Genomic DNA, 14,727 nt, shown 5'->3' with positions numbered 1-14,727 from the left:
TACATTCGCAGCGATCCACGCCCGCACCGTCGAGTTATCCGTTGCCTACACCACCCAACGGTTCGGGCTCGGGCCAGCGCTCTTCGGGTGGCCAGCGCTCTTCTCATAGTGGTGGCTCACGCTCTCGTCGAGGTAGTGGCTCGTGCTGCTTTGGTGGTGGAGGGGGAAGTGCTACAGATTCACCTCCTCTTACACCCCGACCTCCTCGCTCACCCCTTGGAGCTCCACATGAGAATGAGGACCGTGATGCTCCCGCCCCGGACGCTCGTGGCTACTACTATTATATACATCGTGGGGGGGAGGTGGATCTAGGTTCCTCTTTGGGGAGGACATTTGGAGGGCACCTTAACCAGCTGATCCACTCGACATACCAAGATTGTTTTAAATCTTTCAAAGATCAGGACCCAACCGATGTGACGTACATTCACACGACATTGCTCATGCGGTTCCCGAATCCACAAGTGGAAGAGTTCTCCAGGCAGTGGCTCGAGGAATACATCAAGAATTTTTTGAAAAATAAGAAGTCCTGTGTGCGGAGGGCGGCAAAGCAAACATTTGAATCTGAGGGTCACAACTATCACCCTGGAAATGTTCACGACGAGGAGTGGGAGAAAGCCCAGGGCGAGCTGGAGGACGAGAGCGACAGGTGCTAGGGTGCACACTCGGCAGGTGGAGGCGAGGGTGCAGCAAACGCCCACGCATTACGGCTCGGGCGGACAAGCAGCATGGAAAGATAAATTTGTGAGTGTGCGGATTTTCATTTGAATTGATTTAATTTGTGGTAATAAGGTTAGGTTTGTGATATTTTTTAATTGATATACAGCAAAATATTACTATGACCCGTCCAAGCCGAGAGATCCAGAGATACAGAGAGAGCCACTCCGAATATCAGGCATGGTGCTGGCTGTATGAAAACAACAAAATCAATTGCGAAGAATTTGAAAATGCATGTCGTACACTAGAGCCTGTAAGTGTGAACTTTTTTAAAAAAATCATTGCATGCAGCTTTATGTATCCATTTGTATTAATTAAAGGTTTTGTTGTTTTTTTCTTTTCCACAGTCAAGGAGTCCCTCGGGAGGTCCCAGGATCCGAATAGCTCAATCCTCCAAGTGTTTTTGGGCCCGCGCGCGCGTCTTCTTTTCGCCATAGTTGTATAGCCCCCATGTATCGCCTATTTGGGCAATTTTGTAATATTCAATATAATTAAACACTTGATTTTGGCCCAATTGTTCTTTTGGCCACAGTTGTATAGCCGCCATGCATCGCCTATTTGGGCAATTTTGTAATGAACAGTTTCTCCAATATAATTAAACATTTGAATTTGGTTGGTGCAATGAAATTGTTGTTTTTGAACAGTTTCTCCAATATAATTAAACATTTGATTTTGGTCCAAAGTTTTGGTGCAATGAAATTGTTGTTTTTTATTTATTAAATGTATAGGAAAAAAAAGGCAAATGACCATTTGGATGGGTCCTACCATCCAAATGGTCATCTGCTTTTGTTTTTAAATACTCTCGATTGCGGTAATCTTCACGGTAATAATTGCGGTAAAGTCAGCGGATATAAATGCGGAAATTTAGCCGGGAGTATTACCGCGACAATTGCTGAAAGACCATTACCGCGCCTATTGACTCCCGCATTACCGCTCCCGAGATTTTTTGCCTTCGACTTTTACTTTGTTTTTGTGCGTCTATCTGAGCGGTAATGTGCTCCAAATGTCATAGTGACTCTCTCTCTCTTGCCCTAGCGAGCACCCTCCTCTCCATCGTTCCATCATTCGCCTCTCCATAGTTCCATCATTGGTCTACACATTGATACACTATAGCTAGTGCTCCTATGCTGTAAGCCAGCCTAGCCCCATCGTGGACGATATGACAACCAAAGAGAAGACTACAACCCCAAAAACCCTGTGAGGACACGGTCAAACTTTGTGGTTGTTGTGGCAGCTCGAGGCAAGCTTGGCTGAATTGAACACCTCCAAACGGTGTCAGGAGTTTTTTGGAGCAAGGGATTGCGCATATGTACATACCCATGCATGGTGCATCAAATAAAGTATTGCCCATTTTCCAGAGCCAGGTGGTTACGTGGGGCCCACATGTGTACAGGTAGGACACCATGTACATAGTGCATCGATTTTCATCGTTACTGTTACCATTGTGTTTTTCTACAATAAGGAGGAGTTGGTAGCGCGTAAAACTTCTCGAGGAAGCTATCCGCGGGCCGACGACATGAGGTCAGCAGGTGCGTCAGATGGCATCTAGTGGCGTCAGGAGGGCGAACGAGGTCAATATTTGCACGCAGATGAGGACAGATACAACGTGGGTGTTTTCTTGTGAGAGTTACGCAGAAAGGTCATCATTAGGACCACTTTTTGGGGCCACTTCACGTGGTGGCGAGATGCATTATTGGAAAAAAAGCTGAGTGCCAGGTGTGCGAATGATGCAAAAAGGTGACAACTATGCACTGCGAGGTCAGTTTTTGGCCTGTTCGGGGTCCGTTTGAGGTCATCTAAAAGGCCAAGGGTGCCCAACTAATAAAGCTAAGTGTGGGAACTGAAAAAACTGAGAGAAGACCAGAAAAAACGGGGAGAAGAGGGGAGGAACAGCCGCAGGTGTGTTTTTGGTGTTTTTGGAGCCTGTTTTGGCCGTAAACTGCTCATCCGAGGTCGGATTTGAGCACTTTGACATTGTAGACTGGGGTTTTGGGCCGTTCCGGACGCGATGGCGCTATCCATTTTTCCAAATTCCTCACTCTTTTCCTGCTGTTTTTCTGTGTAAGTTTCTCCTATGAGCGAAGTTTCCGCTCTAGTTTGTGATTGTATCTGGTATCTTTTACCCATATTGTGTGAGCTGTTTGCCCCATTGGTGTTGGCCCAAGCTCATTTGTATCTAAACATCAGAAATTCTCCTCTTTTGAGCTGAGTTTTTTGTGTGTGTGTGTGTGTGTGTCTGTGTGTCTGTGTGGAGTGGGCAAGTGGATAATCTCTCTCCTCTCACTCCAGAGGTGTGTTCCCTGTCTCGGCCAGGTGTGTTGTGTAAGCCGAGTGGTGCCCCATAGTGTGTGTGTGTATCTTCCCAAGAGTGTGTGTCGGGTCGTTATAGAGGCGCTGTGTGTGTTTTCATCCCGCTCACATTCTTTTGGCGCCCCCACGGAGGATCTTCTTCGAGTACCTTCTGCTTCGAGCTTCGGGATTACAGGTTGCAGGTTACAGGTTACAGGTTACAGGAACAGGGACAGGGACAGGTACAGGTGATTCACACAGGTCCAGGTAGCTGGAGTACAGTGATGTCACTTGCAGTTGTTGTGGGAATGCATCACTTGGCGCCTATTTGAGCGCATTGTCTGTTGGATTGTACGTTACTTGTGGAAACTGCCATTGTACGCCTTTGTGGAGCCATATATGGTTTTATTTGGCAGTCACAGCCATTTCTGAGACTTGGTCTGGAAGATAGTCATTTCTGAGACTTGACTATACGCGATTTGCATTAGCTTTCGTGTGAGGGTCGATAGCGTGAGGTTTTTATTGAGCTGGGGGATTCTCAAATGTGGAGATCCTTTCGGTGATACAGGTAGCTGGAGCACCCTTTTTGTGACCTCGCCATAGGCTATGTACTAGTGAGTACTACTTGATGCTCGGGTTCTATTGTTGGCAGTTTATGCGTACAGATACAGTCTATATTTTGGGTTCTCATTGCTCTACTTCTGGGGAAACTCTGTCGAAATTTTCCCAAGTTATGATGGCTGGTTTTTTGGTATTTTGAGCCATTTATGCTGTTATGCTGCTGAAATTTTGGCAAAATCAGAGGTTGAGTCAGGTGTGCCTTCTTGGGAGCTTCATGGTTGGCTTTAATGGATGATCAAAATGGCCCTCAGTTCACTCCTTTTCATTTAACGCAAAGAATTCAGATTAATGTTCATGTGTCCAGGAAGATCTTTTTCCAGCAGCGCATAGTCTTTATGTTTGGGCCAAGAAGATTGAGAGAGATCCTGGAATGTCCTTTGCCTATTGTCATTCCGATGATCAACTATGAAAACTCATTTGATGTGCATGTGTTTGTCCTTATCTAAAGTTGAGCTCCATTGAAGTTTCTAGGGATTGGGAAGTGAAAAGTTTTGGGTTCTTGCACGTGTGTTCGAAGGGGTTCTCAAAGCATAATTTGGGTAGCCATGGCTTTCTCTTATCCCGAGTTTCATGGAAGAAGTGATGAAGATGTGGAAGAATTTTTGGAAAAGATGGAGGTTGCCTGCATTAGCAACCAGATTCATGACCCTACGCAAATGTTACGCCTTCTCCAAATTTGTTTGAAGAGTGATGCACGAGCTTGGTCCAAAGCATTTGAAGAGGAGTTGCGTATGGCTGATCCACCTATAAGATTGAGTTGGGACAATCTAAGGCATGGATTGGAAGTGGAGTTTGTGAAGATAGAAGATCCTGACAAAGTGTGGCAAGAAGTACAAGGTTTGGTTCAAAAGGAAGGTGAGCCAGTAGATGCGTACATACGTAAGTTTTCATTGGCATGGGAGCGAATGTGCAAGGCCTTAGCACCACAGGTACCCCCGCCTGACATGATGAAGAAGGACAGGTTCTTGGCTGGTCTTTGGGAGAATATACGTTGGAGAGTGGAGCTAAAGAAGCCTAGGACATATGAAGATGCACTAGAGGTAGCAAGGAACAAAGAGTGGAAGCTGAGGAAAATGAGCCAGTTAGGGGTGGAGTCTTTGCCAATGAGGTCTGAATTTCAGCCTATAGAGTCTTTACAAGGGCGCATGTCAGGGGTTCATCATGAACCAATGGTTCCTGTTACTACTCAGGTTATGCCAGCAGTGGTCACTACAGCAGTGCAAGATGATGGCCTAAGGCAAGACATGAGGCAAGTGGTTGATCTGATGAAGAATCTCAGCCTAAACATGCTAGGTCAAGTGGGAAATAATCGAGGTCGAGGGCGGTTTGCAAATCAGCCAGGAGGTGAAGAAAGACCTAGGAATGGTGCTGGACAAAGTAATAGTAGGTTTTGGAGGCAGACGCCCACATGTTATAATTGTGGAGAGTTGGGTCACATCAGCCCGCAATGTGATAAGCCACCAAGGATGGGGGGAGACATGTATCCATTGCCAAGACAGGTGCTAACTAGGTCAAATGATTATGGCATCGAAATTAAGGGAGACGAAGGAACCAGTGGACTGACCCAGGAGGAAAAAGGGAAGACAAAAGTGCTAAGTGTAGTCACCTTGGAGAAGGCATCAAAGCTAGAGGATACATTAGTGATGCCTATTGGAAACAGGACCACAGAGGAAAAGGAAGGAAGAAGTGCCCCAGGTCCTAGTAAGAAGAAAGGAAAGAGCCATGAAGGCGAGGATGTCAAGGCCAAGAGGAAAAGGAGAGCTCGTCGAAAGTTTCATGTTTCAGATTTTCCACTAGGGGATGGGCAATTAAGCTATGACTTGAAGGAGGATCTGACGAGCAGGAAGGCAGATGTTACTTTTGGGCAGCTTATAGAGATGGTGCCTAAGCTAAAGCGGCAGTGGAAGAGGATGGTTAACCCAATGGAGAAAGAGCCAGAGAGAGGTTCAGTGAAGGTGTTGGCAATGGACGAGCTACCAAACATTTGTCCAATAGTAGATGTGTGGCATAAAAGGAAAAATTTGGGACAAGGTTATGTGGATGGCGGAGCCCAAATATGCGTCATAACACACTCATGCGTTGAGAAGATGGGTCTCACAGTGGCTGGGGTGTCAGGTTTTCGGATCAGATTGGCAAACCATCAAAAAGTAAAATGCTTGGGTGTTGTAAAGAGCTTAGAAGTGGAGGCATATGATGCAAAGGCAGTGGTTGATTTTCATGTGATGCCAGCAGGGTTGGGAGCATATCCTATTATACTGGGCAGACCATGGTTACGTGCAGTGGGAGCTGTTCAAGATTGGCGACATGGTACAATTAGCCTCTATGGAAAGACAGGTACCAAGAAGCTTTATAATATGGACACAAGGAAACGATTAGAGGAGCTTTATGAAGATGAGGATGAGTCTAGTGATGAAGACTCTTCCACGGTGACAGATGAGGACAGTGATAGCACTACCAGGAGTGATGAGGATGTTGATGTTGCATTTCTTTTGATGGATAAAGAAATCCAGGAGATTGGTTTAGTCGCATTTGCGAAGGAAGTTGAAGATGAAAGTGAAGGGCCTTATGAAGTGATTGAAGGGCTGATGCAAACCAAAGTTGAGTTGTCAAAGAAGCAGGAATTAATGACGCAAATGATTAGTGGAGACCTCTCAGCTATGGAGAAGGATATATATTTGCATATGCTGGCTAGTTTTCCTGATTTGTTCATTACTTCATATGAAGAGATCAGAGGGTTCAAGGGTGAAGAGATGCATATAGAGCTGAATGAAGGTGCTAAGCCAGTGCGGCAAAGGCTAAGAAGGATGGGTCAAGAGCAAATGGAAGCCTTGCGGGTAGAGGTGGACAAGTTATTGAAGGCAGGGTTCATAGTTCCAGTGGAGACCACAGAATGGGTGAGTCCAGTAGTAGTCAGTCCAAAGAAGGATGGGAAGTGGAGGATTTGTGTAGATTTTAAGCCCTTAAACGCAGCCACAAAGAAGAACCCATATCCTCTTCCATTCATCGATCAGATCTTGGATTCAGTGGCAGGTTATGAGAGGTACAGTGTGTGTGATGGTTTTTCAGGCTATTTTCAATTGAAGATTGCTCTTAAAGACCGCACAAAGACAACTTTTATTACGCCATGGGGCTGCTATTGCTACACAGTGTTGCCGTTTGGGTTGTCAAATGGACCATCTTTCTATCAAGAAAGAGCAAATTGGGTGCTGGAACCATTCATTGGTAGTTGTGTTAAGGCTTTTATGGACGACTTCTGTGTCTATAGCAGTAGGGCTGAGCATCATGAGAAGTTGCAGATGGTATTGGCTCGATATGATGAATGTGGAGGACAACTAAATCCAAAGAAATGTCATCTAGCACAGCCAAGGGTGAAGTTATTGGGCCATATGGTGTCAGAAAATGGCATTGAGGCTGATCCAGATAAGGTTAAGTCTATTATTCTTCTTCCATCACCTATGAGTACGAAGCAATTGGCAACCTTTATACACAAAGTGAAGTACATGGCACGGTTTATTCCATTGTCTTCGCAGCTTCTTTATCCATTACAACAAGTGGCAAAGCATGATCCATTGCAATGGGATGACAAGTGTGAAGAAGTGTTTCAAGAGGTGAAAGAGGTGTTAGGGGGGTTGTCAGCCATGCAGGCTCCTGATTGGGAGAAAGTTTTTTATGTAAATCCATCAGTAGGGGATGATGCCATTGGAGCCATGCTATTGCAAAAGGGGAAGGGCAGCCATTATATGAGGCCAGTGTATTGTGCAAGCCGAGTGAAGTTGGTAGCGGAGAGAAAGTTATCGGAAGTAGAGCTAGTGATGGCTAGTGTAATATTTGCTTGTCGACGATTTCGTCATTACTTGCTACCACGGCCTTTTGTTTTCTTGACGAGTTATGCCTTTTTGCCACAGTTAATTAATGGTATTAACATGTCAAATGTGGTGAAGAAATGGGTAATTGAGCTGCAAGAGTTTGAGTTCTCTTTTCTAGTGGAAGATAGTACAAGGGCTACCCTAGCTGATTTGTTGACCTACAAGGAGAATCCCCTTATTGTTAAGGAAGAGGTGGTGAGAAAGGTAGTTGAAGAAGTGCCACAGATCAGCAATGCACATGTGTTGTTCTTTGATGGTTCATACAGAAAGAGCCATGATGCAGCTTCAGGGGGTATAGCACTTTATGATCCAGAGGGGAAGCTAGTATGCAAGAGAGGGTTCAAATTGGATGCGCATAGTAACAATGAGGCTGAATATGCTACATTGGAAGCCGGATTACACATTTGTTTGAAGCATGGGGTTCGAAGGTTGAGCATAAAAGGTGATGCCTTGTTAGTGGTGAAGCAAGTGTTGGGTGTGTGGAAGAGCAAGAACACCTCATTGAAGGAAATGTGCTTCAGAATTAAAGGCCTGTTAAAAAAGTTTGAAGCATGGAGTATCAGACACATTGAACGTGCTCTAAATGGAGAGGCACATGAAGCAGCTCAAGGCATGATTGGGGAGCTATTTGTGTTGAGGACCACTTTACCTCTTTATCATGGCCGGGAAAGTTTGGCTCAAGAAGAGGAGTTTTTGCTAACAGGAATCATTCCAAAGGAGATTCAGAAGTCTAAGAAGTATGGCTTTGTGCGTAGAGCATACAGGTACAAATTGATTGGTGATGTCTTATACATGAAAGGGGCTGATCTCGTGTTGAGACGTGTACCTTGGCGGGAGGAGCTTTACAGAGTGTTGGAAGAGAATCACGAAGGCGCATGTGGTGGCCATTTTGCTCTAAAGATCACCTTGCATAAGATTTTGCAAGAGGGGTATGTATGGCCTAGTTTGCACAAGGATGTTCACCATTGGTGTAGGTCTTGCAATAGGTGTCAAGCATTTGGGAAGAGAGTGTTGAAGCCAGAGCTACGAAAAACCATTATGGCGTTTGATGTGTTTGAAAAGTGGGGAATTGATGCAATAGGCCCGTTACCTATCACAAGCAGGGGCAAAAGCTATATTTTGACGGCAGTGGACTATCTCTCTAGATGGGCAGAGGCTATAGCAGTAAAACAGATCACTGCAAAGGATGTGGCAAAATTTGTGTATGATGAAATATGTTGCAAGTTTGGGGTGCCACTGGAGTTACTTTCAGATAAGGGGCCTGGCTTTAGAGCTAAACTGCTAGATTTTTTATGTGCAAAGATGAAGATTAGGCACCAGCATACCACTCCTTATTACCCGCAGTGTAATGGCTTGAATGAAAGATTCAATGGTGAGTTGGTACAGATTCTTTCGAAAGTGACAGAGCACCAAGGAAAGAATTGGGATTTGGAATTGCCTAGTGCATTATGGGCTTACCGTACTTCGGTGAAGACAGGTACAGGGTTTACTCCATTTCATTTGGTGTATGGAAAGGAAGCACTATTGCCTGTGGAGGTAGAGTTGCCTGCGGTCAAGATGTTAGAGAAGTTTCTTGGGCGGCCTAGTGATGCATTCAAAGAGAGGCTCTTGCAGTTACAAGAGGTCCAGTTGGATAGGATGAGCGCATTGGAGCATTATGGGCAGATGCAGGATAAGGCTTTGACAAAGATAAATGAAAAGGTCAAAAGTAAGGGTATCAAGGAACATGACTTGGTTTTGCGCTACAACAGTAAGCTGGACAACACCTTCCAAAAGAAGTTTCAAATTAAGTGGGAAGGCCCTTTCAAGGTAGTAGAGTGTTTTCCAAATGGCACATATCAACTGGCTAACCTGGATGGTGTTCTACATAAGTCAAGGGTAAATGGATTGCGTCTTAAATTGTATCATGCTAGATTGATGATGGTGGAACAAGATGAGTTGTCGGTGGAGCAAGAAATGTTGGTGAAGGATGAGGAGACTTGTGATGCGGCGAGTCTCATATCTCTCTTTGCTGCTGCTGATCATGAATGATCTAGCAGGCTAGGGGATGGGCAAATTATGTCAGGAGTTTTTTGGAGCAAGGGATTGCGCATATGTACATACCCATGCATGGTGCATCAAATAAAGTATTGCCCATTTTCCAGAGCCAGGTGGTTACGTGGGGCCCACATAAGTACAGGTAGGACACCATGTACATAGTGCATCGATTTTCATCGTTACTGTTACCATTGTGTTTTTCTACAATAAGGAGGAGTTGGTAGCGCGTAAAACTTCTCGAGGAAGCTATCCGCGGGCCGACGACATGAGGTCAGCAGGTGCGTCAGATGGCATCTAGTGGCGTCAGGAGGGCGAACGAGGTCAATATTTGCACGCAGATGAGGACAGATACAACGTGGGTGTTTTCTTGTGAGAGTTACGCAGAAAGGTCATCATTAGGACCACTTTTTGGGGCCACTTCACGTGGTGGCGAGATGCATTATTGGAAAAAAAGCTGAGTGCCAGGTGTGCGAATGATGCAAAAAGGTGACAACTATGCACTGCGAGGTCAGTTTTTGGCCTGTTCGGGGTCCGTTTGAGGTCATCTAAAAGGCCAAGGGTGCCCAACTAATAAAGCTAAGTGTGGGAACTGAAAAAACTGAGAGAAGACCAGAAAAACGGGGAGAAGAGAGGAGGAACAGCCGCAGGTGTGTTTTTGGTGTTTTTGGAGCCTGTTTTGGCCGTAAACTGCTCATCCGAGGTCGGATTTGAGCACTTTGACATTGTAGACTGGGGTTTTGGGCCGTTCCGGACGCGATGGCGCTGTCCATTTTTCCAAATTCCTCACTCTTTTCCTGCTGTTTTTCTGTGTAAGTTTCTCCTATGAGCGAAGTTTCCGCTCTAGTTTGTGATTGTATCTGGTATCTTTTACCCATATTGTGTGAGCTGTTTGCCCCATTGGTGTTGGCCCAAGCTCATTTGTATCTAAACATCAGAAATTCTCCTCTTTTGAGCTGAGTTTTTTGTGTGTGTGTGTGTGTGTGTCTGTGTGTCTGTGTGGAGTGGGCAAGTGGATAATCTCTCTCCTCTCACTCCAGAGGTGTGTTCCCTGTCTCGGCCACGTGTGTTGTGTAAGCCGAGTGGTGCCCCATAGTGTGTGTGTGTATCTTCCCAAGAGTGTGTGTCGGGTCGTTATAGAGGCGCTGTGTGTGTTTTCATCCCGCTCACAACGGGACTCAATTGGGACATGGAAGAGAATCACAATCTTAAAGCTCGCATTAACAAGTTCAAGGCACGATTTGACCCAATCATCAGACTCGTCATTGATGTGTGTGTGTGTGTGTGTGTGTGTGTGTGAGAGAGAGAGAGAGAGAGAGAGAGAGAGAGAGAGAGATTCTATATCATCCTTGGAGGTCAATTATGACCCATAGGCCAATGTTATATGTGTGTGGTTGATGAGTGATGTGGTGATGAGAGTCCCAATGGAGAGCCCACATTGTGGCTGGGAGAGGAAAGTGTGTAGGTCTAAGTCATGGCTGAAAATGTGAGGGAAGCAAGTTCGGATGTAACCAAATGTTGAGCATTCTAGTAGTGTGTGGTACTCAGACTCTCAAACTTGCAGTGAACATAATGTGCACATTCAATTTTATTCTTCTCCATTGCCCCAACGTCCCTCCGTCTCACATCCAAGTGAGTGGGAGCTAAGAGAAATGGCTATGATAGTGTGTATCACTGACAAGGAGATAGGTTCAAGCATGTGTGTGTGTGTGTGTGTGTGTGTGTGTGTGAGAGAGAGAGAGAGAGAGAGAGAGAGAGAGAGAGAGAGAGAGAGAGAGAGAGAGAGAGAGAGAGAGAGAAAAGGGGGGGGGGAGGGGGGATGGGGAGAGAGAGTTGGGGGGCAAAGAGAATGAGAGAGAGAAAGAGAGAGAGAAGGGGGGGGGGGGGGGAATGGGGGAATGGGGAGAGAGAGCTGGGGGGCAAAGAGAATGGGCAAGGGAAAGAGGGGGAAGGGGAGGGGCCACAGAGAGAGAGAGAGAGAGAGAGAGAGAGAGAGAGAGAGAGAGAGAGAGAGAGAAGAGGGAGGTCAAGACGGAGAGAAAGATAGGGTTTTGGAGAGGGAAACATGCACACACACACACACACACACACACACACAGAGAGAGAGAGAGAGAGAGAGAGAGAGAGAGAGAGAGAGAGAGAGAGAGAGATGGGCTAGAGGGATCATGAGAGGGAGAGAGGGAGAGGGGGTTTGATACAAAGAGACCCAAGGCACTAGAAAAATTGCTAGTGCCTTGGCAGTTTAGAGAGAGAGAGAGAGAGAGGAGGTACTTGGCTGCTACAGTGGTGGGAGGGGCGGCAATGGGCGATGGTGGTAGGATTAGGGGTGGCTCAAGGTGGCAGTAAGCTAGCACCACTAACCACCAGTGGTGGATTTAGGTGCTGGTGGCAATGGGTGCTAAGGGGCGGCAATGGGAGGTAGTGGTGGCGGCCCTCAAAAAAAAAAAAATCTCGCTCCAAAGCTCGCTCCGTTGAGCTCGCTCCATAACCACCCCCCCATAAACAAGTGTAAAAACACTCCAAGAGAACCCTGGCAAGAGAGAACTGGACAACAAACCAGCAAGATAAATCATGAGACCCTGGCGAGATAAATTATAAAACCTTTGCAAGAACTCATAAAACCCCTGGTGAGAAAGGCAAACCATAATTTCAAGAGGGAAACACTGGATCAGATGTAGGCTATTTTATAACCGCTATTATAAGTGACAAAACGCAGACACAACCCATAACCTGGAAATTCACAACCCATAACCTGGAGACAAAAACCCTGGCGAGATTGAACCCTAGCGAGATTGCAAACCCTGGCGTGGCAAGACAACAAACCCTGGCCAGACAAAACCCTGGCGAGATTGCAAACTGTAACAAGACAAAACCCTAGCAAGACACTACCATGAAGTATAAAACCATAACCATTGGGAGAAACTAACCATCAAAAAACAAGAATGGACCTCACAACTTGTGGAACTGCCATAATCATAATTGGGCCTTTCCATAACCATAAGCAACAAATAAAACCATAAACATAACCTAGCAAAAACCACAAACATAAGTTGGCACAAGAACATCTCTTACAAGAATAGCCACAAACACATATGCCATAAAAATACCAAGATATAAAGATTTCCATATCCATAATTGAGCACCTTCCATAACCATAAAGTGTCCCATGACCAAAACAACCACTTAAACTTGTCCTTGCCACAAAGCACATCACCAAAACCATAACAAAAGGGACATTGTCAAAAACATGTTATAAAAAAATCATGGGACAAAATTTCTCCAATCCCCAATCCCCAATCCTTGGCAACAACACAATCAGCTAGGTGGCAACCATATAGAAGTTCTTGACATAAGAAGACCAAAAATGGAGTTAAACAACTTACATAACCGGCAAGATGTATAGCCAATAGGCGCCATAAACTTGGAACCATAACACCATTGCGTCAAGTTCACATAACGATAACCAAAGGCAACCCATAACCATAAACAAGTTCACATAGCCATAACCAAAGGCATCTGTCATAACCAAAACCATAGACAGCCATAATGCCGCAACAAAAGATCGTGCCAAAATATCACATGAAACCATATTACCTGCCATAAGACCACAACCAAAGAAACAGACCATAAGCTCAAAATAAGGGCATCCCATGTCAGACCAACAACAAAGGGAAAAACCAACAGCAAATGTAAAAACCTACCATCATCAAAGGGAAAAACCAATAGCCAGAAGGAGCAGCAAAAGGGACCAGCCATCAACAAAGAAAAACCAAAAAAACCAGCAACCATCACCAATAAAAAACTAGTCAACCAACAAAAAGAACCAGCCATCGGGTAGAATCCATCACCAAATCCTGCATGTCCTACAAAAACAGAAGTTAGAGAGTATGAGAAACTAGGCCTAAGCCATGCAAGTATGACAACAGTCACTAGACCATGAAGAATGCTAAAAGACTTACATAAGATGGAGTCTCTTCGTCTAGTGACTCTTGAGTGACCATCAAAGAGAAAATCAACAACCACCCTTGCATGGTAGTCCTTGAATCAAGGATCAGCACACATTACCTTCTTACACTTACCACATCCCCAAATAGTGCGGGACGGTTTTGAGCACTGCACTTCCTTGTGCTCAGAAAAAATCTTCTTCCGTTTTATTGAGCATACCACACAATACCTACTTGTTGTATCATGCAAACGAACGGGAAAATGGCCATTGTATGCATCCTGTATCACCGATCGCTTACACACATACGGCCTAAAAGAATTATTTACCAGCTGCTCATGCATATGTAGCAGAAACTCAAACCTAAATACATCCCTCTTGCCATAGAGGTCTTTCCAAATGATCCAACAATTTCTGAAAATGGAATCCATGAGACCCCAAAAACCTGCATGCCACCACTTAAAACCATGCATTGTACTTTTCAAGCTATAACCACTCCCAAGAACTATACTATCAAATGTGTCATAGCTGCCTTACATGCATTGTATTGCATCGCAACATCAGGACATACAACCTTCCTCCTCGTTCCATCACTCATCAAGCGCTTTACCTCACCTTTATGCATTCCATAACAATTAGAAGCAAAAAAAAATTCTTTCTTGTCCATCCATGTGCAAGCAAGGACACCTTGCTTCTTGCAATATGCAAGCCGGCAAGCACCTCGTGCTTGCTTACCCAAATGTAGCACCTTTGCATGTGGGAAGTACTTTCTATTTGCCACATAAGTACCTGTACCACATTGGCCCTCATGAAGCAAGTGCTCAAGAAGATTAACAGAGGTAAAAAACCTGTCAGAAAACACATGATGACCCTTCCTTGGAAGGGATTTTACCAAATTTTCAACTGCATGAAAAGACAATTCCGGGCATGGCAATTTATCATAGATTTGGAATGCATGATTATACCCCGTTGATGAATCACAAAGGTTCCATACCTGTATGCCAAACTTATGAGGCTTCTTTGGATTGTAAACCCTACATGGGTTCAATTTTAATTTAGAGGAAATTATGCGCTCATCAACAGTGACACACTTGCCTACATTGTAATTCTTTTGAAAAGTGTAATTCAGCCGCTCCTCCAAATCAATTAGTTGCCACAACTTGTGCTCTCTACATCCACGAGGTGGCGTTTGTGCATTGTCTCGTAAGTGGAGGAACCGTTTAATTTGCTGAAATGTGGTTTGGCTCATCTTCTCACCAC

Source organism: Adiantum capillus-veneris, chromosome 3, assembly GCF_014529385.1.
Source record: "Adiantum capillus-veneris isolate H3 chromosome 3, ASM1452938v2, whole genome shotgun sequence".
Taxonomy (NCBI): domain Eukaryota; kingdom Viridiplantae; phylum Streptophyta; class Polypodiopsida; order Polypodiales; family Pteridaceae; genus Adiantum; species Adiantum capillus-veneris.
Note: the sequence above shows the minus strand (reverse complement) of the source record.